The sequence below is a fragment of the Aotus nancymaae genome, unplaced genomic scaffold (genome assembly GCF_030222135.1).
Source record: "Aotus nancymaae isolate 86718 unplaced genomic scaffold, 86718_ANA_hifiasm-v0.15.2.pri h1tg000018l, whole genome shotgun sequence".
Classification (NCBI taxonomy): Eukaryota; Metazoa; Chordata; class Mammalia; order Primates; family Aotidae; genus Aotus; species Aotus nancymaae.
Window position 1 is genome coordinate 7,787,169 of NW_026988430.1, and position 25,613 is coordinate 7,812,781.

The window sequence follows — 25,613 nt, forward strand, 5'->3', positions numbered from 1 at the left end:
CAGCCTTCCCTTAGGCTCCACTCAGGAGCAGGTTAAGGTAAGGCGGGGAGGGCAGGAGACCAGCCTGGAGTTGGGACTAGGGGCCCTTGGATGGATGACAAGGACGGTTCCCATTCATCTAGCATCTTAAAGCAGAACAGCATTTACTGCATGCCAGGCTGTAAGCTAAATGCTTTCCACATGTACCTAATTCAATCCTCTCAGCAGACCCATAAGGTAGGTACTACTATTCTACCCATTCTACAGAGGAAACTGACTCAGCAAGTTAAGTAGTTTGCCCAATGCCACCCAGCTGGGCACAGAGAAGCCATGTTTAGAAACCAGATCTGCCTCCCCCAGAAACCGCTTAAAACAAGCTTAAGACAACACAGTTCACACTGGGATCCAGCTCTGTCTTGCTCTTAACATTCACCGTGGGAGTCAGGTAGCCAAGCCCAGCAGGAAGGACTGTGGGGACCGCTGTTGCTTCTGTCCTGTAGCTTGAGAACCTGGAGAGGGGACTTCATCATTCTGCACCTCAGTTTCCTCATCCACAAAATGTGATAAGCCAACCTCACTGAGGGGGCACTGGGATCTAATGAGACATGCACAGAAGGGGCACAGCAGGCCTGGGACAGAGTGAGGGCACCCTACCTGTCACAATACCTTACTTTGCAGATGTGGGACTCACTTCTCCCAGGTCTCCCACAAGCTCTGACGCCTTGACCAGCTCCCCACTGCCCAACGAAAGGACAAATAAGGGAGGCTTTGATGGGCCTGTTAATGGGGGGTGCCCCACAGACCCTAGAGGCTGGGTGTGGCTGGGAGGCTTCCCAAGCAGGTGGCAGTGAGCTCCCACCTGAGCTATGGCAAGTAGAGACCTTGGCGTGAAATTGGTCAGAGGTCTGTAAGTTTCATGCAAGGACTTATTCATCCAGCATTCCTGTTTAAAGTGACTACCTTCCTTGCACTGGAATTGCAAACAAATTCCTCACTGGGCCCTCTGTAGCCCTGCAGGCTCTGCCCCCTCCCCTTATGGCTCTGACTTCAGTGTGCCCACTACTTGTCCCCTTGCTCATGACCTCCACACAATTCCACTTACTCACCAAGTTCTTCTCTGCCTCGGGATCTTTGCATTTGATGTTCTCTCTGCCAAGAATACTCTTCCCAGCAGGACAGGCCCCTGTAGTCCCAACTACTCAGGAGGCTGAGGTGGGAGGACTGCTTGAGGCCAGGAATTCAAGCTCAGCCTGGGCAACACAGCAAGACAGAGCCTCTAAAAGAAAAAAATGCTCTTCCCAGACTCTACCCATGGCGGCTCCTCCTGCTATTTAGATCTTTGCACAGACAGGCCTCCTTCTCTCACCCTCAGCCAAGGAGCCCTAGCCGTCACTTCACCTGCTAATTTTCTTCCTAGCACTTACTGCTAAAATTATCTTCGTCGTGTATCTAAGCATTTGTTTGCTGTCTGTCTCTTCCCACCAGGATGCCAGCTCCATGACAGCAGGGACCGCATTGTCTCTGCTGATTCCTCAGGACTCAGCAAGGTGCCAGGTGCCCAGTAAATGAAGTTTACATGAAGCCAGTGGAGTTTGAAATCGAAAATGTTTCTCAAACAGTAAAGAGGTGGACACAGGTGAGGGCTAGCGGCGGGGTGAGGGTGGGGGCCTGGCCTGACGCTGGAAGCTCCTGAACGCGGGGCGCTAGAGTCCTCCCCGGCCGTGCGGGGATCCCACCGCAGAGGCCCCCTCCTGCAGGCCGGCGGGCGGGGGGCGCGCAGTGGGGCGCGCGGACCGCCAGGGGGTGCTGTCGGGGCGCGCACGGCCCACCTGGCGCCCGGGGCCGCGAGCGAGCGCAGCCAGGCCGCCCGGGAACTTTTTTCCTCGCGCTCTCGCTTTCCTTCTCCCCCCGCGCGTCGCCCGCCCGTCCGCTCTTCCTGTGCGGAGGGGATCGCATTTCCCCGCGGCACCCGCGGACACCAGGCAGGCCCGGCCGGGTGTGCGGCCAGGGCCCGGTCCCCGCGCCGCCCGCTCCCCGCGCCCCCGGGCGCCGCCCCCGCTCGCGGCTGGGCTCCGAGAGGCGAGTGGGAGAGCGAGGGCGGCGAGGGCGAGAGGCGAGCCGACCAGGCCGCCCCTGCCCGCGGCCCGAGCGCCGGCGCGAGGAGGGGGCGCCGCGGCCCACCGTCCTTCCTGCCTGGCCGCGGGCCGGCCGGGCCGCCGCGACCGGACCCCCATGGCCACCCAGGCCTCCGGGCCGCGAAGTCGCAGCGCCAGACCCAAGGCCCCCGAGTGAGCGCGGGCGACGAGGTGAGTAGCGAGCGCCGGGGCGCGGGGGGCGCAGTGGACGCTGCCCCGGGGCGGGGGCGGCGCGAGACGTCGGGATCTTGGGCCAGGTGAGGAGCCGAGGCGGATTCGGGGGCCGAGCGCGCGCGCTGGGTTGAGATGTGGGGTCCGTGGGGTCCTTGCTTTGTGTGGTGTGGGGGGTGCGCGAGGTCACCGGATGGACGTCTGGGGAGCTGCAGGGTGGGGGCGCCCTGCACCGCGGTTGAGGGTCTTCTGGGGATGTGTGCGGAGCTGAGGTCGGGTGGGGGCGTGGGGGCGCTAGGGGCGAGGGTGGCAGGGGCTCTGCGTGCGCCGAGGCGCGGAGTGTTTGAGGAGCGTGGAGTGGGGACGTGGGGAACATTCGCGCGGCGCCGGGGAGCTTTGTGAGTGCGTCCGAGGTGGCGGGCGGGTAGCTGACTTCCCCATGCGTGACCGGGGCCCGGCGTGGCCGTCTCGTGGGAGTCAGGGCCGGCGAGGGCCGTGCGTAGCGAGATGGGGTGCGCGGGCTTTCTGCGGTGTCCCCACCCGGGCAGAGGCGCCTGGGCCTGTGCGCAGGCCCTGAGGCCGGGCAGGAAGCGGCCCCCGCGACCCGGGGAGTTCTGTAGCGTCCAGGCCTGGGGCGCACGGGCTCTTCGGGGGTGACGTCACGGGCGGGGGCCCGGGACACGCAAGCCTGGCTCCCCATAGACAGCGGCCAGCCCGCCGCCTTTCTCGAGGCCGGCCCCCCCGCGCCTTGAAGGCAGTGAACCCGGGAGGAGGACATGGGAGCCGAATGAGGCGGAGACGGGGTGGCAGGACGCAAGGGTGACACTTGGAGCCTGGTCGCGCCAGGGGCCTCCGTGGTGGGGCCGAGGGGAAGCGAAACACCAGCCAGGCCCGAGGCCCTCAGGGCCCCAGCTTCCTGGGGCGCCCGTTTTCCCGATGAGCAGTTTCCCTTCCTCGTGCTCTTGGTCGTTCTCCAGTCCACGCAGAGGCCGGAGTGCGGGCTGCAGCGGTGCCCTCCTGTGCGGAGCCGGGGCTGGCGGGGGCGCGGCGGGCCTCGGGCTCTGAATGGATGGGAGCGAGTGTAACAATGCGCCGGTGGGGGCTGGGGGAGGGGAGGCCGCGCGCCTGAATGGCGGAGCCGGCCCCGCGCTGCTCCGCGCGCCGCCCTCCCTCTCGCGCCGCCTTCCCCGCGGTTTCGGCGGGCCAGGATTCAGGGACCCACGCGGGACCTGCACGGTTCCTCCCACCAATACTGCCCAGTCCCCCCCCACCTCTACCCCCGCTCTATGTCTTTTCCAACGCAGCAGTGTGTTGAGAATTCAAGGGCATTACATCTGGTTGCAATCCAGTTTCATGCCGCTGCCGGGCTGTTAAGACCTCGCACTGACGTCAGAGCAGGGGAATTACTTCTTTTTATTTTATCTTTTTTTAGTTGTCTGCTGCCCTGGGAGGAGAGGCGGGGGTGGGTTAGGAGAGCTCTGATGTGGAGGCGCCAGAGTGATGGGAGCCCCGAGCTGGGGGGCTCTGCTTCTCTTCCTGCCACTGCTCCTCTCCATTCTCCATACACACCTCGCTCTGCTCAGAGTCAGGCCCACTCTAAGTGGGGGACGGCCCTCGCTGCAGACTGAATGGTGGCTCCTCCCGGCTGACCATACAGCTGCCTTTTCAGAGGCTTCTCTGGGACGTGGCCCTCGGGATCTGGAAGCTGGAAAGGAATCTTCTAGTTTCCCACCCCTCCCCCTCTTGACAGGCGAGCCGGTACATTCGGGGCCCAGGAGCAAGGAGAAGTGGCCTTTTGCGTGACACAGAAGTGGACATAGTCATTCTGATCTCAGGGCAGGCTCAGCCCCATAACTCTGGCAAAAGCTCTCAGAAGCAGACGCCTTGGAGAGGAGGGGAATGTATAAAGGCGAGATCCAGGCCCCAGAAGCCAACTGTGGAGTGGGCAAAATAGGACTTTTCCCACCAGCCCAGCATTCCTCTGGCTTTGCAGAGATAAAGGGAACTCAGGGGTGCTGGAGCTGCCTTTCCCTCCCACTGACCGTGGGGCTCTTGTAGGCAGAGGCTCTGTCTTACTCCTCTTTATTTTTGAGACAGGGTCTTGCTATGCGGCCCAGGCTGGAGTGCAGTGGCATGAACACAGCTCACTTCGGCCTCAGCCTCCTGGGCTCAATCAAGCAATCCTCTGGCCTCAGTCTCCTGAGTAGCTGGGATCACAGGCGCCCGACACCACACCCAGCTAATTTTTATTTTTATTTTTTCTAGGAGCAGGGGTCTTGCCACGGTTGCCCTGGCTAGTCTTGACGTCCTGGGCTCAAACGATCCTCCCTCTTTGGCCTCCCAAAGTGCTGAGATTACAGCAGTGAGTCACTGCTCCCAGCTTTACTCCTCTTTACAGTCCCAACCCTGGACCAATGGCTTTGAAACTCTTGCCCGTGACCTGCAGTAAGAAATAACATCTTAGGCAGCTACACAGGTCATACCCACTGTATATAACTGAAACAAAAGTTTACTGAAATAACTCCCTTACTATGTCTGCTGGTCTATGATACTTTCTGTTCTAGTGTATTTGATTTTTTTTTTAAATTACTGATTGCTACCCCCAAAATTAATTTTGCAATCTACTGATGGGTCATACCCAGAATCTGAAAAAAACAGGCCTAGGAAATTAATTTGCCGTCTATTCATTCAACAAATGTTAATTGCAACCCTAATAATTCCTCCCGTTTTAAACTACTCAAGTAATACTCGGATACTTGGGTGAAAAATGCAAATAAGCCAGAGATATATGTAGTAAAAGTGAAAGTTCCCTCGGCACCCTCCCTGCAGGTAACCCCCGTTAACAGTTTGAACGTTTCCTTCTAGACTTTTTGTTACTCACTTAATGCACACATTATCGCATATACCAGTATATGCAAAGTTTTATTTTTCCCTAAATGGGGACACACCGTGACTTCTCACCAGGCAGCTTCCTTTTTCCTCTCCATTCGTCTTGGAGAGGTTGGTTGTGTGGCGAAGTCCTTCAGGGCAAGTTCTGGGTTGATTCCTGGCTTCACCACATACTGAACGGGCCATTTACTGCTGTGTACCTGTGTCCCTGTCTTAAAATCAGGAGAATCACAGTACAGCCCTCACGGGACTGAAGTGAAGATGTAGGGAGTTTAGCACAGGGCTTATGCCAATAAATGCTGATTACTGCCGTCATTATTGTATTATTATTGCTATTCTATCTCCATGGCAGCCCATGTTTGAAACTCATTGCTTTTAACAGCTGTCTGTAGCCATGGCTTGGGTGTCTTTTTCATCCCCTATCCAATGTGTGGCTCCACAGGGAGGGAGGAGGTGCACGCAACAGCAACTGTGTGCAGAGCAGCGTCTCTGTGGAAAGGGCACCTGGGCTCTGGGCCCAAGGGAACAGGGATTTTCCAAGGACCCACTGTTTCTGTGCTAATGCCGGGGTCCAAGCAGGAAACATCCCTGCACTGGCCACAAGAAGTTCACAGCCCAGTGGCTGATTGGGACCCGGCTAACAGCCGAGGCCTTGACCAGAGCTGGGGGCTTCCTGGAGGAGGGGGCTTTGAGCAGGTGCTTCAGGCATGGCGAGGTAAGAATGACAGGGGCGTTCCTGGCAAAGGAAACATAGTGGGCAGAACAAGTCTCTGGAGGCTGGACGGGACGTGGCCTGTGTGCTGTGGCCAAGAGGGGAGGACTTGGCTCGGAAAGAGTGGTGGCGGAAGAGGCTGGGCTGTTGCCGGGACCTCCTCACTGGCCTCCCTGCCCCCTCCCAGGCCCTGGCCAGCAGCACTGTCAGAGTGATCTTTCTCAATCCAGCAGATAACCTCCAGTGGCTCCTGCTGCCTTCTGAATAAAGGTCCTATCTGTACTGCTTCCCACACTGCCCAGGGCCCTTTCTGGTGTCCTCTGCCTGCCCTGCCCTCATTCCGTCCTGTCCCCTCCAGCCACAGCCAGCACCTCCTTGTTAAGGTGCAGCCATGTGCATCCCTGCTTCTGTGCGTCGGGCTGGGTTGTTCTTCCACCTGGGATGCCCTTCACCTTCCTCCCTGCCGCCCCAGACCAAAACAGACGTCCTGTCTCCTCCTCCTCCTCCTCTGCCTCCGAGGCAGAATGAGTCATCTCCCTTTGTCTATACTCGTGGTGTAGCGTTTATCACGAAATTATCGGCAATTCTGCCAGTGTCTGTCCTCCCCATGAGGCTGGAGCATCGAGGCCTGAAAGCACGTCTCGTTGCTCGCTCCTGCCCAGCTCCAAGGGCGAGGCCTAGAACACAGGACGCTCAGAAATGCTTCCTGGCAGGAGAGCCAGGTGAGGTGGAGAGGGTGAGAGCCCGGACATGGTCTCCCATGGGTCCCTTTGATCCTTAGCAAGGGCATGCTCAGGTCTCTGTGGATCTTGTGCTGTCAGACTTTAGATGAGTGGGGTGACGGGCTTGTTGAGGGGGGCGGCTTCCCCAGGCTGCTTCCTGAGGGGCCTGGGAGAAACTGGCTCGTCCTGTTCCCCAGTGATTGGGGCAGAGCTGTGCCCTGTTCTTGGTGGGTCACTGGGGATCTGAGATTGGAATGTGACACCAGGGAGGGGGAGGCAGGGCTGAAGGTGCAGGCTGGGGCTTGGCTGGCAAAAGACAGATTTTGCTCCACTGGTTTTTGAACCCATGTGAAGTCTGGGGGAGGGGGCAGAGCTGGGTAAAGTGAGCGTGTGTGTGTGTGTGAGAGAGAGAGAGAGAGAGAGAGAGAGGTCTGGGGTGACACAGCCAGGGAGGGGAGAAATAGGGAAGAGGAAAACATGAGGGCAGAGAGGGTGGAGTGGGGGTGGGGGACCTGGGGAGTGGTGAGCAGGGACTGGGAGAGATGGAGGTTGGGGGACGACAAGGAGTGAGGGGGAAGTTCCTGCCGCTGCTGGAGAGTCTGAAGAGTATGCTCAGGGCTGGGAAGGAAAGCAGCCAGGCGCATCAGCTCCCACTGCCATTGGCCATGCCTTCCTTCTCTGTCCAGCAGACAACCCTAAGTGTCCTCTCGCCTCTGCTCCATGCTTGCACAGGCCCCAGACAGGAACAAGCTCATGGTCCAGGCTCTGAGGCCCTTGAGGTCTAGGGGCCAGTTGGATGATGAGCATCTAGATGCTGCACAAAGTGATGAGGCTGGGGAAGAGAAGGCACCCAGGATGCTATGCAGAGGCAGGAGTGGGGTGCAGCAAGCAGCAGGGGGTGGGGGCAGGGGAACCATTTGTTAGGCACTGTGGTGGGGAGCCAGGACTGCTGGGGCATCTGCCTTCCTCTCCCGCCTCAGTCTCATTGGTAAATAGGGGAGGGTGGATTGTTCTCCGACTGATGGTCTGTGGGTCCAAGTCACCCAGTCCTTGGGGGTGAGAAACCAGGGACCCAGTGGAGACAGCAATAGAATAGGGGCAGTGGGCCTGCTCAGAGCATCTACAGGCCCATGGTCAGGGGCTTGAGGGAGAACATGCAGAAACCAGAGAAGCTTGGGTTCACCTCCTAGAGTTCCCTTCTTGGAGTCTGTGCTCATCGGGAAGGCAAGATAGGGGTCGGGTAGGGGAAGGAGCACTGGATTCAGAGTCAGGAAATGCATTTTAGTTCCAACTGCAGCATCCCTTGGGCAAGTCACTTTCCCTCTGTGAGGGTCAGTTTCCTCTTCTGTCAAAAATGTGAATGGGCTTTGTTATAAGCATTAGAGGTGAGCTGGGGCACAGTGGCTCACACTTGTAATCCCAGCACTTTGGGAGGCCGAGGCAGGTGGATCAGTTGAGGTCAGGAGTTTGAGACCAGCCTGGCCAACGTGGCAAAACCCCATCTCTACTGAAAATACAAAAATTAGCCAGATGTGGTGGCCCATGCCTGTAATTCCAGCTACTTGGGAGGCTGAGGCACAAGAATTGCTTGAACCCAGGGGGCAGAGGTTGCAGTGAGCCGAGATAGTGCCACTGCACTCCAGTCTGGGTGAAGGAGACTCTGTCTCAGAAAAAAAAAGTGAATGTTGCTGTGTTTTGTGATCTGGAAAGCAAGGAAGTCCTATAGCTTGGGGCTATAAACACAGGCTTTGGGGTCACACCAGCCTGGGTTCAAATCCAGGTACCAGCTGCTCACTGTGGGCTCCATTTCCCTCCCCTTTAAAATGGGGATAATAGGCTGGGCAAGGTGGTTCATGCCTGTAATCCCAGCACTTGGGGAGGCCGAGGCGGATGGATCACTTGAGGTCAGGAGTTCATGACCGGCCTGGCCCACGTGGTGAAATCCCATCTCTCCTAAAAATATAAAAATTAGTGGGCATAGTGGCATGTGCCTGTAATCCCAGCTGCTTGGGAGACTGAGGCAGGAGAATCATTTGAACCCTGAAGGCAGATGTTACAGTGAGCTGAGATCGTGCCACTGCACTCCAGCCTGGGGGACAGAGCAAGACTCTGTCTCAAAAAAATAATTAAAAAAAAAAAAGTAAATAAAATGGGGATAACAGATCCCTCCTGGTTGGTTGCTGGTGCATAGTTCCCCAGCTGGGCTGTCACTGCTGGGCTGTTAGGCAGGTGTTTTTTTTTTTTTTTTTTTCTGGGACAGAGTCTCTCTATCATCCAGGCTGGAGTGCAGTGGCGTGATCTCAGCTCACTGCCACCTCCACCCTTGGGTTCAGGTGATTCTCCTGCCTCAGCCTCCTGAGTAGCTGGGATTACAGGCACCTGCCACTTCACCCAGCTAATTTTTGTATTTTTAGTAGAGACGGGGTTTCAACATCTTGGCCAGGCTGGTCTTGAACTCCTGACCTGGTGATCCACCCACCTCGCCTCACAAAGTGCTGGGATTACAGGCACTGCGCCCGGCCCTTTGTTTTTTGTTTGTTTGTTTTGCTTTTTTGAGATGGAGTCTTGCTCTGTCTCCCAGGCTGGAGTGCAGTGGTGAGATCTTAGCTCAGTGGGACCTCTGCCTCCCAGGTTCAAGTGATTCTCCTGCCTCAGACTCTGAGTAGCTGGGACTTCAGGCGTGTGCCACCATGCCTGGCTAATTTTTGTATTTTTAGTAGAGATGGGGTTTCACCATGTTGGCCAGGCTGGTCTTGAACTCCTGACCTCATGATTTGCCCACCTCAGCCTACAAAGTGCTTGCACCGGACCCGGCCTTGGGCAGTTATTTTTCTTATTAAAGTGCTTTGCATGTGGAAGAAATCGCTATTATTATTATCATTATCATTATCATTATTATTTGAGCCAGAGTCTTGCTTTGTCGCCAAGGCTGGAGTGCAGTGGCATGACCTCGGCTCACTGCAACCTCTGCCCCCCAGGTTCAAGCAATTCTCCTGCCTCAGCCTCCCTAGTAGCTGGGATTACAGGCACGTGCCACCAAGCCTGGCTAATTTTTTTGTATTTTTAGTAGAGACTGGCTTTCGCCATGTTGGCCAGGCTGGTCTTGAACTCCTGACCTCAGGTGATCCACCCACCTGCCTCGGTCTCCCAGAATGCTCAGGATTTCAGGCGTGAGCCACCATCACCTAGCCAATTATTTTTCTTTTTCCATTCATGCCAGGTCACATGTAAACCTTACCTGTAATAACATTGGCCAAAATGAGGAGTTTGGTGCTTCTTTTCTAGCCAGGTCAAGGCAGATTGATTGAGTGGGTCTTTTTATATATGGGGCAGGTGAGAATTACTACTAGTTTTCTGGCCAGAGTTTCTGTATCCAAAGGGACTTTGCCCTAGTAGTGTAGGTGGACCTCAGGAAAGCAACCAGCAACTTGTGACTTTAGTGGCAGTATAACCACAAACTCCATTCATTTGTTCATTCATATCTAAATCATGTGTGGAACACCAGGGTACTGGAAACATAGCCATGAATGAGATGCAGTTCTAATGTAGCATAGTGGATATGCATACACATTTTGGACTTTGCCTGGCTTCAGATCCAGGGTCTTCCACTTGAGAGCTTAGCTATTTATCTCTTTTACTTGGTTCCCTCATCTGTAAAATGGGGGAACTGATAGAATCTACCTCATAGGGTGGTTGTTTGTTCAAGTCCAGTGTCAGCTACGTAGAAAGTGCCAGAGCATGTCCCTTCACCCATTGTTGCTTTTATTCCTGACCTAAAGGACCTCATGGACCAGCTTGGTGCTGGAGGAGGTCACCCTGGGCAGCGCTTCTCTGTGAGGGCTGGCATCCAGAAAGGGGTGCCAAAGCCCCCCGACTCCTTGAAGCAGACCCTCCTATAGCAACCTGGAGCTGCTTCTCTGCTTGGCTGCTGGGGCCTGATGCTGTGAAGCCTTATTCACTCGGAAGGTCCACTCTGTCTTGTGCAGTTGTGCTTGATTTGAGAAGGAATTTCAGTCCTGGCAGGCGCTGAGGCTCACGCCTGTAATCCCAGCACTTTGGGAGGCTGAGGCAGGCGGATCACCTGAGGTCAGGAGTTCGAGACCAGCCTGGACAACATGGTGAAACCTCATCTCTAAAAATACAAAAAAAATTTAGCCAGGTGTGGTGGTACACACCTGTCATCCCAGCTACTCAGGAGGCTGAGGCAGGAGAATCGCTTGAACTTGGGAGCCAGAGGTTGCAGTGAACTGAGATGGTGCCATTGTACTCCAGCCTGGCGACAAAGTGAGACTGTCTCCAAAAAAAAAAAGTGTGTGGCGGGGGGTTGGCAGCCATGTGCAGTGGCTCACACCTGTAATCCCAACACTTTGGGAGGCTGAGGTGGGCAGATCACCTGAGGTCAGGAGTTCGTGACCAGCCTAGCCAACATGGTGAAACCCCGTCTCTACTGAAGATACAAAGAAATAGCCGGGTGTGGTGGTGAGCGCCTGTAATGCCAGCTACTCCGGAGACTGAGGCAGGAGAATTGTTTGAACCTGGGAGTCAGAGGTTGCAGTGAGCCAAGATCATGCCCCTGCATTCCGGCCTGGGCGACAGAGTGAGACCTCGTCTCAAAAAGAAGGAATTTCAGTCTCAAGTATGAAAGCGGAAAGTGTTTTCTGATTGGGGACTCCTCAGCAGCGGGAGGCAGCAGGACTGCCCGCCTCTGTGTGTTCTTAGGCAGGTCCCTCAAGCCTCCCTGAGCCTGCTTCCTCCTCCATCAAATGGCGAAAGTAATATTACCTATTTTGTAGTTTTGTTAAGAGGATCAAATGAGATAGGGCCTCTAAAGCTCTTAGCCAGTCCTGGGCACAGGAATAGTGTGCTTAGTAAATATTGTGCCTATTAGTGATAATAAGAATTCTCAATGTAAAGTAAAAAGCACCTCAACGATTTCTTAGGGGCTACAGCTGCATAGAGATGTGAAGTTGTAAACCTGCCACGAACCCAAGTGGACAAAGAATTATTACAGCAGCTGGAGAGACAGGAGGCCCAGAGAAGCTTAACTCCTGTAGCAAAGTCACCCAGCATTCCGGCTTGGGGTGGGCAGGGGTGGGAATAGCTTTCAGTCCGTTGCTCTCTGGTGCTTTGATAGTTATTCCTCAGCAAATAGCTATGGGCAAGCAGCATTGATTCACAGCTAAGGTCACATGGGCTTGTTTTCTGGTAGCTTCTGTTCTGATAGGGAAAATGAAATTTCTACATGATTATGATAAAAGGTAAAATAAAATCATATGTTCTGTTAGACTTTAGAGGGATAAAGTCATGTATTCACTCATTCCAGAGGGCTCTGTGCCAGGCTGTGGAGCAGTGGTTCTCATTCAGGTGTGATCTTGCGTCTCAGGGGACACTGGGCCATGTCTGGAGACATTTTTGGTTGTCTCAGCTAGGGAGGTGCTGCTGGCATCTAGTGGGTAAAGGCCAGGGATGCTGTTAAACATCCTACCGCACAGGGCAGCCCCCGGAACCACACAGCAGCTGGCCCCGATGTCCATGGTGCCAAGGGTTGAGATCCCTGCCTTGGGAAGCAGCAGTGGCCATGTAGATGGAGCCGCTGCCCGTTTGAAGCATGCAGGGTGGTAGCTGAGCAGACGTTACAGAAATTATTGCCTAGATATGGATATTGACTTGTAATGTGAGCTCTGAAGGAAAAGGCAGCAGGCAGAAAGAGGGATATGGGGCTTTCCACTCCTTCAAGGGAGGGCCTCTGGGGAGGTCTTTCCAGCTGAGGGCACAGCCCAGGCAAAGGCTCAGAGGCAGAAAGGGCAAGGGTATGTTGTGGGTGGGGAGGCCACCAGGCACCTGGCGCATGCCCAGGGAGAGATCAGAAAAAGACCTGGCCTCAGTGGACCAGGAAGTGGCTTCCAGAGGTGAGGAGAAGACAAAGGAGAGGACTAAACCCCTTAGTCTGGTTTGAGGCAACTCCAGCCCCCAGCATGCTGCACTCCGGGGGACTGAGCAGGGTCAGGTGGGCGGTGGCAGCACCTGAGGCCCAGGTGCTATCCCCTAGCCTGGGGCCAGCCTTTTCCCTTTCTCTCATTTGCATTCTTTTGATAGGTGGGAAAGAGAAGCAGGAAAAAAGAGAGCAGAGGAGAAACAATATTTTCATCTCAAACACAGATAGGGGTGGGGGAGGCGGTAAGGAATCTGGTTTATGATACCTTTGAGACAAACACAGAAAATCCCCACCGTGGCCCGAAATAGCAGTAAAACAGACCAGTAAAACAGACGTTTTGCCAAATCAGACTTGATCGAGTGGCTCTCTCCTTAAGTCCAGCAGGATGTGGACGGAGCTGGCTTTGTTCCCTTGGGGTCATACTGTCCCCTGGGGCCCCTGCCCTGGCTAATTAAACTGTGAGGCTCTGGTCTCCCAGGCAGGACAGGAGCCTCGAGGGCTGAGCTTGGCAGCCCTTGGCCTCTGCCTGAGAGGGCCAGAAATGGTTACAGGGGTTGGGGAAGGTTGGCGGGGGGGTAGGTTCGTGGCAGGAGGGCCAACTGGGTGAAAGCATTGTTGGGAGAAGCCTGGTTCCTCTAATACATGAATATCTGTCTCTTTGGATGCTGAAAGGGATCATGGAGAAAAACCAGCATCCAGTGTCCACTACTGTGCTAGGCATTGGGTGGTCCTCCCTAAGTCTTATTAACTGCCCTATATGGATTATCAAGGAAACTGAAGCACAGAGAGGTTAAGTGATCAGCCTGACGTCACACAGCAACCAAGTGGCGGAGCAGGCTCTGCCTGCTTCTTACCCCCTTCCCCACATTAGTCACTCATCCATTCGGGAGCTAATCCCTTGCTATTAAATAATACTGTGATCTTGTGAGAAGTGAAGGCTTGCAGTCAGACAGCCATGAGCTTGACGTCTGACCAGAGCAGCTTTTCTTTTCATGGCTTTCTCCTTCAGAGCCTCCTCTTTCCTCAGCTCTCAAGTGGGCATAATCATGCCTTTATCCTGGAGTTGCCGTAAGGGTTAAACTCAGCATAGAAGGGGATGGAAGGGGAAGGAGGAGGTCCCTGGGCCACCCAGCTTGGCAGGGTGCAATAAAAGAGTCCTGGGTAGAGGGAGCCAGGCAAAATTGCAGTATCTCTGTGCCTATCAGTGTTGGGTTTCTTTTTTTGAAAGTGGAGAGAGGGCAGACTCTGCTCTGCAGGTAGAGAAGGTGGTGTGGAATTCGGGTATTTATTTTTCTTTGCCTGTGAAAGCCCTGTTTTTGCTCAGGCTAACTGTGTAGGGCTTCCCGACACTGCAGTGGGTGCATACATCTCCACACTAATGTGCCTGCCATGCAGAGGGGTCTACCCGGGGTGGTCACTGAGGGCATCCACCAAGCGAGGCCCCCTATGCAGCCTGTAAAGCTCTCATCACAATGCCTGGGATACCTGGGCATCCCCAGAAAGAGTGAGGATGGGTGAGGGCGATGAAACCAGGGCATCATGCTTCCACCTCCTCTGATCAGGCCCTCCTGGTCTCATTCATCTCCTTATCTCCTAGCAGTCAGTGGGTTGCTGGAAAGGCAGGGGTAGCCTTCCTGATTGACAAACAAAACAAGCTTGCTCACAAAAGGAGAGGGGAGGTTGGCTGGGCCTCACCCTCCCCCTGCCCCAGGCATCTCTCCTGCTCCACCCAGCTGGCACCCTACTTCTAAGATGTTGTGAGGGGGCTCCAAAGCCATTGTCGACGGTCAGGCCACCCAGGCTAGGAGCCCCTTGCACTGGGGAGGTGGATTCAAGGAGTGATGGGGTGGCCATGAGGCAGGGCTTGCTGCAATGGCCGCCCCTCCTTCCTTTCAGCTGGCTAGGCAGGCAGCTTGGAGAGGAAGCCAGGCGGCAGGTAGCTGAGAAAGACATCGGATCCAGGGGGAGCAGCAGAGAAAGCAAACAAACAGGGCTTTGTGTGGCTGCAGATTGGCGGCTCAGAAGGGAAGCCAGGCCTGTGGTAGGGGGAAGGGAGAGGAAGGAACGGGAGACCAGGCCATTGCTCTGGGCCAGAGATGGGCGGCTGGACCAGCCCGGGCTGGACGGCCAGGGAGCAGAGAGTGCCACTCCTTGTGGACAGGCATCCGGAGTCACAGCCTGGCCGAGTCCCAGCTCTGCTACTTCACTCCTTAACAGATCTGGGCTTGTTTGCCCACCTAATCTTGGCACTCACTCAGACGTAGGACTCACTGATAGAGGAGGAGAGTCACCTGGCCTGGCCCCAGTCAGTGTATGCTCTCATCCTACCCTTGTCCTGTCATTGCTGGGAGGACACAGAATCAAAGGGATTCAGGGTCTCCTGGGAGCTGCTAGCCTCCCCGGTCTCCTGGGAGGGCAGGGACTTCTCAGATCTGTGGGCACTTCGGAGGCTTTGACCGGGAAGGCAGCTGTGCTGAAGGGAAACGGGTTCTCTGCCCAATAACGGATGCCTGGGGTGTAGGTGGGCAGAGGCTGGCATGAGTCCCCTAGGCCTGAGGAACCAAACTGGCCCCTCCTCGTCGCGGGTGGAGGCGCAGGAGGTGCGGGGAGGAATAGAGCCAGGAAGACGGGCCTTCCTGTGGGGAGGGAGGGGCATCTTTTCTGGGGTGTGTGTCACATTCTGGTCCAGAGAGGTCAGCCCCCGACCTGGCCCACCTTTCAGAGGGCTGGGCAGACCCGGGCCTCGAGGGAAGCCTTAGGTAGGACGTGTCAGGCGAGACGCGTGGGTAGCTCCACTCTCGCCTCCGAGGCCATTTCCTTTCCTCTCCCCGACCTCGAGAAGGGGCGGCGAGAGGGCAAATGCCCGCGCTTCCTGCCGGTCCCGCCCCTCCCCTCCCGCGGCGCCCACCATCTTGGCCACGCCGGGGCCTCCTCCGCGGTGGCGTCCCACAGGCCGCGGTCGGGGCCCGCGACGCCAACGCCGGGAGGGGGCCCGGGAGCCTCGGGGCGCTGAGGCCAGGCGGGGGGCGGAGCGGGGCGGGCCGCTCGCGTCGCCATGGCAGCGCCCGGCCCGGCATGCTCCGCGGGGCCGCGGGGCGGGGCGGGGGTCGAGGCCCCGCCCCCTGGCGGAGCCCGGGTCTTTTTCCGGGAACGCGGGGTCTTCCAGACCTCGCGCTGCGGCCGTTGCTTGTGGGTCGCTCGGCCGGACGGCGTGCCTTTCTGATCCTCTTTCTCCCACTCCCTGGATGCTTGGGGAGAATGAGCGAGATCCTGTGCGGGTTAGCTTCGGGACTGGCTCTGCTCACCGAGCCTGGCAACCCCACGGCAGGGGCCTCGGGAAGCCGCTTCCGGGGGCCAGGATAATGAGGGGGCTAGACCCCCAACCGGCTCCTGCCGCTTGGGGGCTATTGAAAGTGGAGGCCAGGCCAGCCCCTCAGCTGCAGTCTCTGGGTCTGGAGTTCTGCTCTCCCTGGGACTGCGCATGAGTCAGTCAGGACCTACCCTTTGCGCTAGGTCGGGAGAAAGGAGCGAGCCGGGAGTGCACACCTCACGCGGTCCAGGCCTGGACGTTGCAGCCCCAGCCGGCCTCCGTCCAGCCCAGGAGCGCAGGCCTCCCCTCGTTGGCAGTCACTGGACTGTCTGGCCGGGAGGCACATTCCTACGTCCTGAGCTCGGGCACCCCGCCTGCCCTGGGGCAGCCTCTTCCAGAATTTTGCTGCCAAGCCAGCCCTGCCCTCTGCCAACACTGCCCTGTCCCCACCCGGCCTTCTTGTGCCCTAAGTCCCCAGCTACTCACTCCACAGCCGCCGCCTTTTTCCTAGTCTCTCTTTTTGATTTTCTTTTTTTTTTTTGAGCTGGAGTCTTCCTCTGTCGCCCAGGTTGGAGTGCAGTGGCGTAATCCCGGCTCACCGCAACCTCCCTTTCCCAGGTTCAAGCGATTCTCCTGCCTCAGTCTCCGGAGTAGCTGGGATTACAGGCACCCACCACAGCTACTTTTTTTCTATTTTTAGTAGAGACGAGGTTTCACCATGTTGGCCAGGCTGGTCTCAAACTCTTGACCTCAAGTGATCCTCCCATCTTGGCCTTCCCAAGTAGTGGGATTACAGGTGTGAGCCACCGTGCCCCGCCTCCCCTAGTCTCTTAAGAGGCACTGATTCAGCTGCCCTCTGTCACCTCACCTGTACTGAGCAGGCAGCTAAATTTAATGTCGGGCTTTGGGTCTATGAAGGGAGGCTGTATGCTGGTTGAGAGGCTGTCCTCTTGCCTTTCTCCCTCACCCAGGGCACATGCACGGAGAGGCTGAGAATGGGCTCCAGTTGTAGCAGAAGAGACTCAGGGTTGCCATCAAAAAGATCCCAGTCCTGCCGGGCGCGGTGGCTCAAGCCTGTAATCCCAGCACTTTGGGAGGCTGAGGCGGGTGGATCACGAGGTCAAGAGATCGAGACCATCCTGGTCAACATGGTGAAACCCCGTCTCTACTAAAAATACAAAAAATTAGCTGGACATGATGGTGCGTGCCTGTAATCCCAGCTACTCAGGAGGCTGAGGCAGGAGAATTGCCTGAACCCAGGAGGCAGAGGTTGCAGTGAGCCGAGATCGCGCCATTGCACTCCAGCCTGGGTAACAAGAGCGAAACTCCGTCACAAAAACAAAAAAAACAAAAAAAAAAACGAAAAGATCCCAGTCCTAAGCATTTTGTTCTTAATGAAATTGTCAGATTATTGATATGTTGGTTGTAGAAATATCCAAAAATACAAGAAAATAGTAAAAAGTATAATCCTACCAGCAGGATGCAACTACTGTCAACATACTTTCTGTAGATGTATAATAAACCACTTATGATACATATACAAAGTCATGCTATATATTTGGTTTTGTAAGGCACTTGGTGGTTTTAATAGCTTTTTTCTCACTATAAAAGGAGGACAGGCTTATTATAGACTTTTGGAAAATATGACAAATTAAAAAAAAAAATTCACCCATGCTCAGTCTCCAGAGGCAGCCACAGTTGTCTTCCCTCCACAACACCCTCACCACCCGTTCACGGGGTTTTTCACTTTTTGTGTCTTTCTGTCTGTTTAGATATGCCATCATTACTCCTGTATGTACCAGTTGATAGCCCACTTTTCTCACTAATGCCGTTTTAACATGCTCCTGAAGCACGTTCTTAGGAGAGCTTCTGAGATGAGGCAGACATTTCTGGGGGTGATTTGTTGGACTGGCTGTTCACTTTCTGAGTGTGTCTTCTCCCTACCTGTAGCCCCCTACAGAGCCCTTCTCCATTGCCACTAACCAATGATATGCAGCTTGGGCCAGGGGGTCCTGTTTGCTGGGGACCCAGGAGGCTGCTTAGTGTAGACAGGGACATGCTAAACTCATGGCCTGATGCTGAGATCTGGGCTCCAATAGTAAAGGGCTTTATTCTGGCCCAGGTATGCCAGGTTTCAGGGAGGTCTCAGACCTTGGCTTCATCTTCATTTGGAGCCTCGTTTGACTGGGCACACTCAGACTGGAGGCCCCTTGTCGGTCCTGTGACCCACCTTCTGCTTTGACTTCCTAGGAGTTGGTTTCTGCTTTCCTTGGCTCCTCAGCTCCTCTTCTGCAGCCTCTCTCTGGAGGCATGCAGGCCTGGCACCAACACAGCCTCCCTCTGCCCAGCTGCCCCTCAGGCCTAGCTACCAGCTGCCCTTATCCCTATCCATCCCTACTGCCAGGTCTGTCTCTCTCCCCTATTCCAGAACAGTTCAGTTCTAACACATCCAAGCCCTGTGTGAAACAGGCCTTGGGAAATCACAGTTGCCAGGGATGGATTGGCATTTAAAAGGCATCCAAGGCTTGGGGAAAAAAGCTGAAGAGACAAGTGGATGGAGGGCTCTGTCTCAGAGCAGCAGCTGGATTTATTGGATGGAAAAAATCACAGAATGCCCCTTTCCTTGGGAATAACAGCCCTCGCTGAGGGGCAGTGGGTGTGGCATGGGCAAGCCATGCCCTGCCTGGCCAGCACCTGCCATTGCCTCTGTGTGTTCTCAGAAATGAAAAGATGAGAGAGGGATGATGTCAGCTTGCAGTCAACAGCCCTGTAAATTCTATTCTCTTAACAGGTTTATTCAGTTATAAAATATTTAAGACCCGTTTCGCTTTACCTGTATCCAGGAGGCAACCGAGATTGATGTGCTGAACATGATTCATTTATATGGGTTTGCTCTTGTGGTCTGGGCACTACCTGAGTGTGGAATTAGTGACAAGATGGGTGTGCCTGTGTTCCTGAGCTTGGGGACGTGTGTGTAAAAAGAGTGTGTTTGTATGCATTGGGTGGTTGCTGTTAGATGGTGTGTCTGTGTTTGTGACTGGGACCAACAGGTGGGGGGTGTGTGTGTGTGTGTGTGTGTGTGTGATGAGGAAATGAGCTGAGGGTATAGGTGCTTATACACCAGGCGGTATTCACAGCAGATCACATGTTCTTTGTGTGTTGGGGCACCTGTGTGTGCAGCCAAGTCGCTGTCTGTGTGCATGTCCTGTGGTGTGAGGCCTGGGTCTCTCCCACCCACTTGTCATCAGTGGCAGAGCACTGCGCACTGACCGAGTTGCTGGGGCACCTGCTTTTCCATCCTGCCCTGGATGAGTACTGGCAACACCTGACCGTCTTCTGGCAGAAGTAGGCCTTCCTGCCCTGCAGCCCAGAGACTAGAGGGAATTTGGTGGTCAAGGTGGTCAAGGCCCACAGTCAGAGACCTAATGCAAATCATGACTCCCACTCCAGTGCTCTGCTCTGGGGTGACCCTACCCCTCCCTGGGCCTCAGTTTCTTCTGCTGCTGCACAGAGGGCAGGCGCCCCGGTCCCTGTGGCTGCCCTCGCACTTGAGCTGCTGTGTGGCTCACAGCAGGCCTAGAGCATCAGGCTGAGGCGCCAGCAGGCTGAGGTTTTTCTCCTGCCACTCAAGAGTTGAGTCCCTGTAATCCTAGCACTTTGGGAGGTCGAGGTGGGTGGATCACCTGAGGTCAGGAGTTCAAGACCAGCCTGGCCATCATGGAGAAACCCCATCTTTAAAAAAAAAAAAAAAAAAAAAAGAGTTGAGTCCCATCAGGACTCAAGAACAGCAAAGAATGATGGGAAAATCCCCGCTGTGGGGCCCAACTCTGCATTCTGGGCGTTGTCTCTGTCCCTCCTCTAGGCCCAGCCCTGGCCCAGATGGGGCTCAGTGGTCAGGAATGTGGCAGGCAACCCTGTAACAGCCCTCAGCCCTCAACCCTGTAACTCCCCTCCTCTTTGTAGCCAGTGTGTCTGTCACTACTTTCCTAATGAGGCTGCTGAGGGCCCCCCTGGGGCAGATACCTTTGCAGACCAGAGGTGAGGAGGTGGGCCAGCCTCAGGGTCAGGCTGGGAAGGGGAGCTGAGCCCTTCCCCCGCTTGCACCCCCCAGGCCAGCTTAGCTGTGGAGGCATTGAGGCCCCTCTCCACCCTTGAGCCAGCTGTGAGGAGGCCGGAGAGCTTGGGGAGGTAGGAAAGCTCACACCAGGCACGGAGTTTTCTTTGGCACTGTGACTCTGTGGTAATAATACTTCCACTTGGTTGACATCTATGTTTGCAGGCCTACTGTGGGCCGGGCACTGAGACCAGCCACGATCTGCATGGACAGACAAAATCCCTGCCCTTGAAGGAGGTGTGGCCAAAGGAAGAAAGACATTAATCAAAGAATCCAGTGACTTGAGTCATGCATTCATGTATGGGAATGCAGGCTGATCACAAGCCAAGACAGAGGCCGGGCAGAGCTTCTCAGACAGAGACAGGGAGTCCTGTGCCTAGACTGGGGGTGGATCCAGGCACTAGGTAAAGGCTCAGTCCCGATTGAAGGAATCAGGAGACCCAGATTCTTGCTGTGTGGCCTGAGGCAACTGCCCACCTTCTCTGGGCTCCTAGGGGCTGGCGACTTCCTTCTGGCTCCCATCACCTCTGAGTGGAACTCAGGCAGTCTGTGTCTCCTCTTCAGTGCTTTTTGCGCTCCCTACCAGGGCCCTCAAGACATCTGTCGGCAACAGCCTTGACTTTGGAATGCTGGAGGCACTGCCCCAGGGGATGCCTGGAGTCAAACACACACCGCTGCCTCAGGCCCCACCTGCCAGTTCCTCTGAGCCCTTTTGCTCTCACAGAGCCACCTCCTGGACCAAAGAAAGCCTGGAAGACATAAACTTGAAGAATTAGTCCCCTATTTCCCCCCACAATCGGAAAGAAAAGCATTTATTCATGCATTCAACTCGTTCATTTGCTTGACTAGTGTTTCATGAACACCTGGTAATTGCTGGGCACTGCACTCCATGCTGGACTGAGATGGCAAAGTGGTGGTCCTCCTGCCACGTCTTGCCCACAGACCTGTTTTGAAAGCCCATCCATTTCAGGCGGTGTGGGAATCAAACTTATTGCCAGTGAGTAATCATTGGCTGACCTCACTTCCAATTTCCAGTTTACATTTCTTCTAGATTCTTCCACCCTGCTTCCCCCACAACCCCCATGGTTGGTGGAGCTGGCTACTGTCTGCTGGGTAGGATGGCCCACCCAGCTCACTAGCTGGTCACAGTCCTCCCCACCCACTGCCTCTCCTGGTGGTGTCACACATGGTTGTGTGGCTTCCTAGTTATGAGGTGGTCAAGGTGGTCACGGCCCACAGTCAGAGCCCTAATGCAAAGCCCAGCTTCCTAGTTATGAGCCCCCCTTCGGATTGCCCAGGTTCAAAGCTCACTGTGGCTTGTGGGACTTCAGGTGTCCCCCTCCAAGCCTCAGATTCCTCTTGTGTAAAATGGGATCACAAGAGCAAGTACCCATTACTCCTGGGGCTGTTGGGGAGATTGAGAGAATTTATGCTAAACCCTTAAAACGCACATAAGCCTTGGCTGCTATCGTTGTTGAATAAATGAGCCACTTGCAGGCTGAGACCTGGGCTGTGTGAGTCACATGACACCTCCAGGCCTCAGTTTCCCCAGTTGTTTCTTTGGGAAAGCACATCTGCCTTCTAGGTTGGGCCTCCTCCCTCACCCTCCAAAGATCTGTTCTTGAGGCCTAGGCCCTGTGAAACCTCCGGCTCTGGGATGCAGCCTGGAGCCCCAGAGACAAGGTCAGGCCCCGCGGCCCTGCCTCCTGTCGCCCGGCCCCTGGCGGGATTGCCCCAGCGGGCCTCGGGCCACGGGCTGGAGGCGCGGCTCCCGGCTCGGGGCTCCCGCGGCCGCGCCCCGCCGCCCCTCCGCGCTCGCGCGCTGCCCCTGCGGGGGTGGCCGCCATCAAAGCGTCTTCTCGTTCTTATGCTAATGAGCCCCATTAAAGCTTAATGGCTGCGAACGCGCGGGTTTAATTGCACCTGCCCGGGCCGGAGGCGCGGCAGGCCGCGGAAGCAGCTGCGCGCCGGCCCGGACGGCCTTAATTACCTGGAAAACGACGCCCGGCGGGGAGGGGAGGGGGAGGCAAGGAAAGGGACAGCGACGGGGCCTCCGCGAGGCTGGGCCTCCTCCGCCGAGGCCGCAGCTCTGTCCCGCTCGTCCTCGCCACTGCGCGGGAGAGGCTGGCATGGCGAGTTCATTTCATTCATTTATCACCCTGCCTTGCCAGAGACACTCTCACCGGCGCCCCGGCGATCAACCGCGCCGCCCCTGGGTTCTAGCCTCGTGCTCTCCAGCGCTGTCCCCGGCCATCTTGGGCTTGGCATTCAAGGCCCTTCGGGACCCACTGCTGCCACTGACCCAGTGCCACCCTGCTCTGCACAAGCAGTAATAATGGTGGTCGCATACTACGTGCCCGGCGCCCTGGAGGGTTGAATGCAACCTCCTAGAGACCCCAGATACCTCATCTCGGCCTTACCCCCCTCTCATTTAGAAGCTGCTGCCGCTGCCTGCAACAAAGGCCCCTCTCCTCCCTCCCTCGCTCGCTCGCTCCTCCCTGAACCCCCGCCCCACCCTGTCCCTCCAAGATGATTCTCTGTCCTCCTGGGATGGGGATGGGTCTGGGCCTTTTGTTGATGGGTGGACCTGCCCCTGGTGAAGGTTGTCTGGGTGTGTCCTCCCCCTGGACTGACATTTCACTGAGGCCGGTCTGTCTGACTGCCCTGTCTCTGCACACCCCTGCCTCTACACGCCCCTGCCTCTCCCCAGGGATGGCCTCCGGGTTGTGGGGCAGCAGTGCTGCCCTGAGCCTTCTGCCCAGAGGAAACTGAGACTGAGACTGATGGGAACCTCATGGAAACCTTGAGACCTAATGGTATTCTCTGTAGGTCTCCCTGTGCTGCTCCTCATTGCATCAGGTGAGCCCCGGGGTAGGCCCTGCCCCTCCCTCTCCCTCCCTCATTCCCTCTCTCTCTTCTCTTTCTGCAGTGGGAAGGAAAACAGGGAAGAGGGAGTATGCAGACTGCTCATGCAGTTTTTAGATGGTCCCCTTCCCCCACTTCTATTTCCCCTTGTACCCAGCACCTCTTGTTTCTTTCAAGACAGTGGCTGGAGTGCAGTGCTACTACGGATCATGGCTCACTGCAGCCCTGAACTCCTGGGCTCAAACAGCCCTCCCATCTCAGCCTCCCAAGTAGCTGGGACTACAGGTGTACATCACCATGCCTGGCTAGCCCCTCCTTTCTGCCCCTTCGGTCCCATTTCTCTTCCGTCTGTGCATCTCAGAGACCAAACCTAAAGCATTACACAGTGCCCATTGGGAGGCCACCTGGCCCTGGTCCTGCCTCTGTCAGGCAATGCTGAGAGGGCAGAGGGGAGTCAGACTTGGGCTCTGCCCTCCAAGGACTCCAGTCTGGGGGAGGCAGCCCTCGAAAGGAATGCTTGTCCTCTAATGAAAAAAAGAACCAATTTAAAGGAAGCAGAGAACAGTCTTTGAGCTCAGACCGGGAAGGCCAGGAGAGGCTTCTAAGCTCAGCCTGGAAGGATGGATAAGTGTGAGCTAATGGGCAGGAACAGCGTTCCAGGTAGGGAAACAGTTGGAGTTCATCCCTGGCTAGGGCAGAACACTGGCTGACATGAGGGGAGAGGGGGTAAGGGACAACCACAGAAAGACTGAGCTCATTCCAAAGTGGAGGCATGAGGCTGGAGAGGTGGCCAGAGGTTCCTCTGTTGCCCAGCAACCTTCAGTGCCTCCCTATTGCCAAGAGGGCCAAATTCAGACCCTTCAGTTGGCATGAAAGCTGTGCCATCACCTTATCCCGGGACGCAGCCTATTATCTTCAGCCGAGTTCCCCACTACCAGCCTAAGCCTCAGATGTTTATTGTGAGCCTACTGTGTGTGTGGGAAGGGGGGATGGGCAGTAACCCCATTGGGGCTGACAGCAGTGGGGCCTGCTGCCCAACTCCATGCCCCTGCTCCCATTCTTGTCTCCAGATGTCCTTGCAGACAAAATGGAGGTGAATGGGCAGGCTGCCAGGGGCGTCAGGTGGCATCACAGCCGGGTGGACAGTCTTCCCTGATTAATGAGGTGGTGGAAACCTAGAGGGAGGTCTCTACTGGCATGCCTCGGGGTTCTGCACTTGCTCTGGTTAAGGCAAGGAAGGAGGTTCACAGGGACTGAGCACCTCCCTGCCAGGCTATGTTCACACAAACTCTCGGTACCCAGTGGTTTAGCACCACCCATGAAGTGGCTTCTCTTAATATCTCATTCTGCAGATGCAGACACTGAGGCCAGTGGGGGTGAAGAGTGAGCTCAAAGTCACTCATCTCTGAGGTGGCAGAATTGAGCCTCGAACCCAGGGCTGTGTGACTTCAAAGCCTGCATGTGTAACTGCTGAGCTGTGAGGCATCAGTAATGCAAATTCTGCTTCTGCTAGACTGAGGAAGCGGTGCCCTGCCTTTTAACTTCATCTCTTTGACGGTGGTCAGCACAGCACTTGGCATGTAGCAAGTGCTCAGTAAATGCTTGTGGACTGGATGATTAGGGCAGTAAGCCGTGGGCTGGGCTCAGAAGCAGTGGGGAGGCCCCATCACTCTCCCTCTCCACCTGTACCTCCACCCCCAGGAGTTGGGCAGGGGCCATAAGGGGACTTGGGGACTCAAGGCTTCCAAGCAGGGAGTGTACTGGCTGGAGGCTGGGGAGGATCCAGCTTCCTGTCCAGGTCAGGGTCAGGATGATAGCCACGCCCCCCCCACCCCCTCCTCCTGCTTGGAGGCCAGGCTGACACGGGAAGGCTGCACTGCAGATCATAGAATCAGCAGCAAAAACTGGGGAATAGAGCGGGTGAGGGTTTCCATGCAGGGTGGGGACTGCTTTCTGATCAAGCCCCTAGGCCCAAAACCTGTGGGAGGGACTCTCTGAGGGCAGTGCATTCTTGCAGCGTTGGCAGCAGGAGTCCTCCCATAACCTTTCTGGTGTGGGGGCCCAGCCGTACCTCTGGAAAGTGCTAGATCATGGTTCTGGGACTCAGGTGGAAGGGAACATTGGTGGGCAAAATAAGCATGGTGAAAACTGAGGCTCAGACAGGTTAAGGTCACAAAGCAGAGCTGGGTCTGTTTTCTTTTTCTGTTTCTGTTTTAGTTACAACAGGAGGTCACTCTGTTTGCCCAGGCTGGAGTGCGGTGGTGTGATCATAGATCACTGTAGACTCAGTCTCCTGAGCTCAAACGATCCTTCCACCTTGGCCTCCCAAAGTGCTGAGATTTTAGGCATGAGCCATCATGCCTAGCTGAGGCTGTTTTCAAACTCCACCGACCCCCTTTCTTTTGTTCCGTTCCACTCTGCACAGAACCCTCATGTGGCTTCCCAGAAGGCCCAAGGCCTTGTCTTCAGAGGTCCTGGCTGTGGAGTCTTGGAGCACAGTCTCCCCTCTAGGCCTCTCAGGTCTCCCTCTTGAGGACTGTCCCTGGGAGCAGCGAGCCACTGTGCACCAGGGCAGCCCAGCTGCTTAGTGGGTGGCCCAGGCTTTCAGGGCAACAGGCTTGATGGGCCAGGTCCTGGGGATCCTGCCATGGTGGACCATTGCACCCTTGCCTAGCCTGCCAGGAAAGCGGAGTGCGCATGCCCACCCTCGCTTCTGAGGGGACTTCCTGAGGCAGAGGCTGTCCCCTGGTACCCAGTGCTGTTGAGGCAGCTGGGGACACT

At 56.0% G+C, this 25,613-nt stretch overlaps 1 protein-coding gene across 3 annotated transcripts in view; it reads left to right on the forward strand.

The window, feature by feature from the left end:
* The first annotated feature begins 1,935 nt into the window (after nt 1-1,935).
* Nucleotides 1,936-25,613, forward strand: part of RAI1 (retinoic acid induced 1) — a 129,178-nt gene continuing 105,500 nt past the window's right edge. Inside the window, exon 1 of one of the 3 annotated variants that reach the window (XM_064378219.1) lies at nt 1,936-2,285. The gene's annotated coding sequence lies outside the window, so the exon portion shown is untranslated. Of the gene's footprint in view, nt 2,286-6,462; nt 6,609-25,613 lie in introns of those variants that run through there. The other 2 variants (XM_064378216.1, XM_012436969.2) reach the window with 2 other exon arrangements.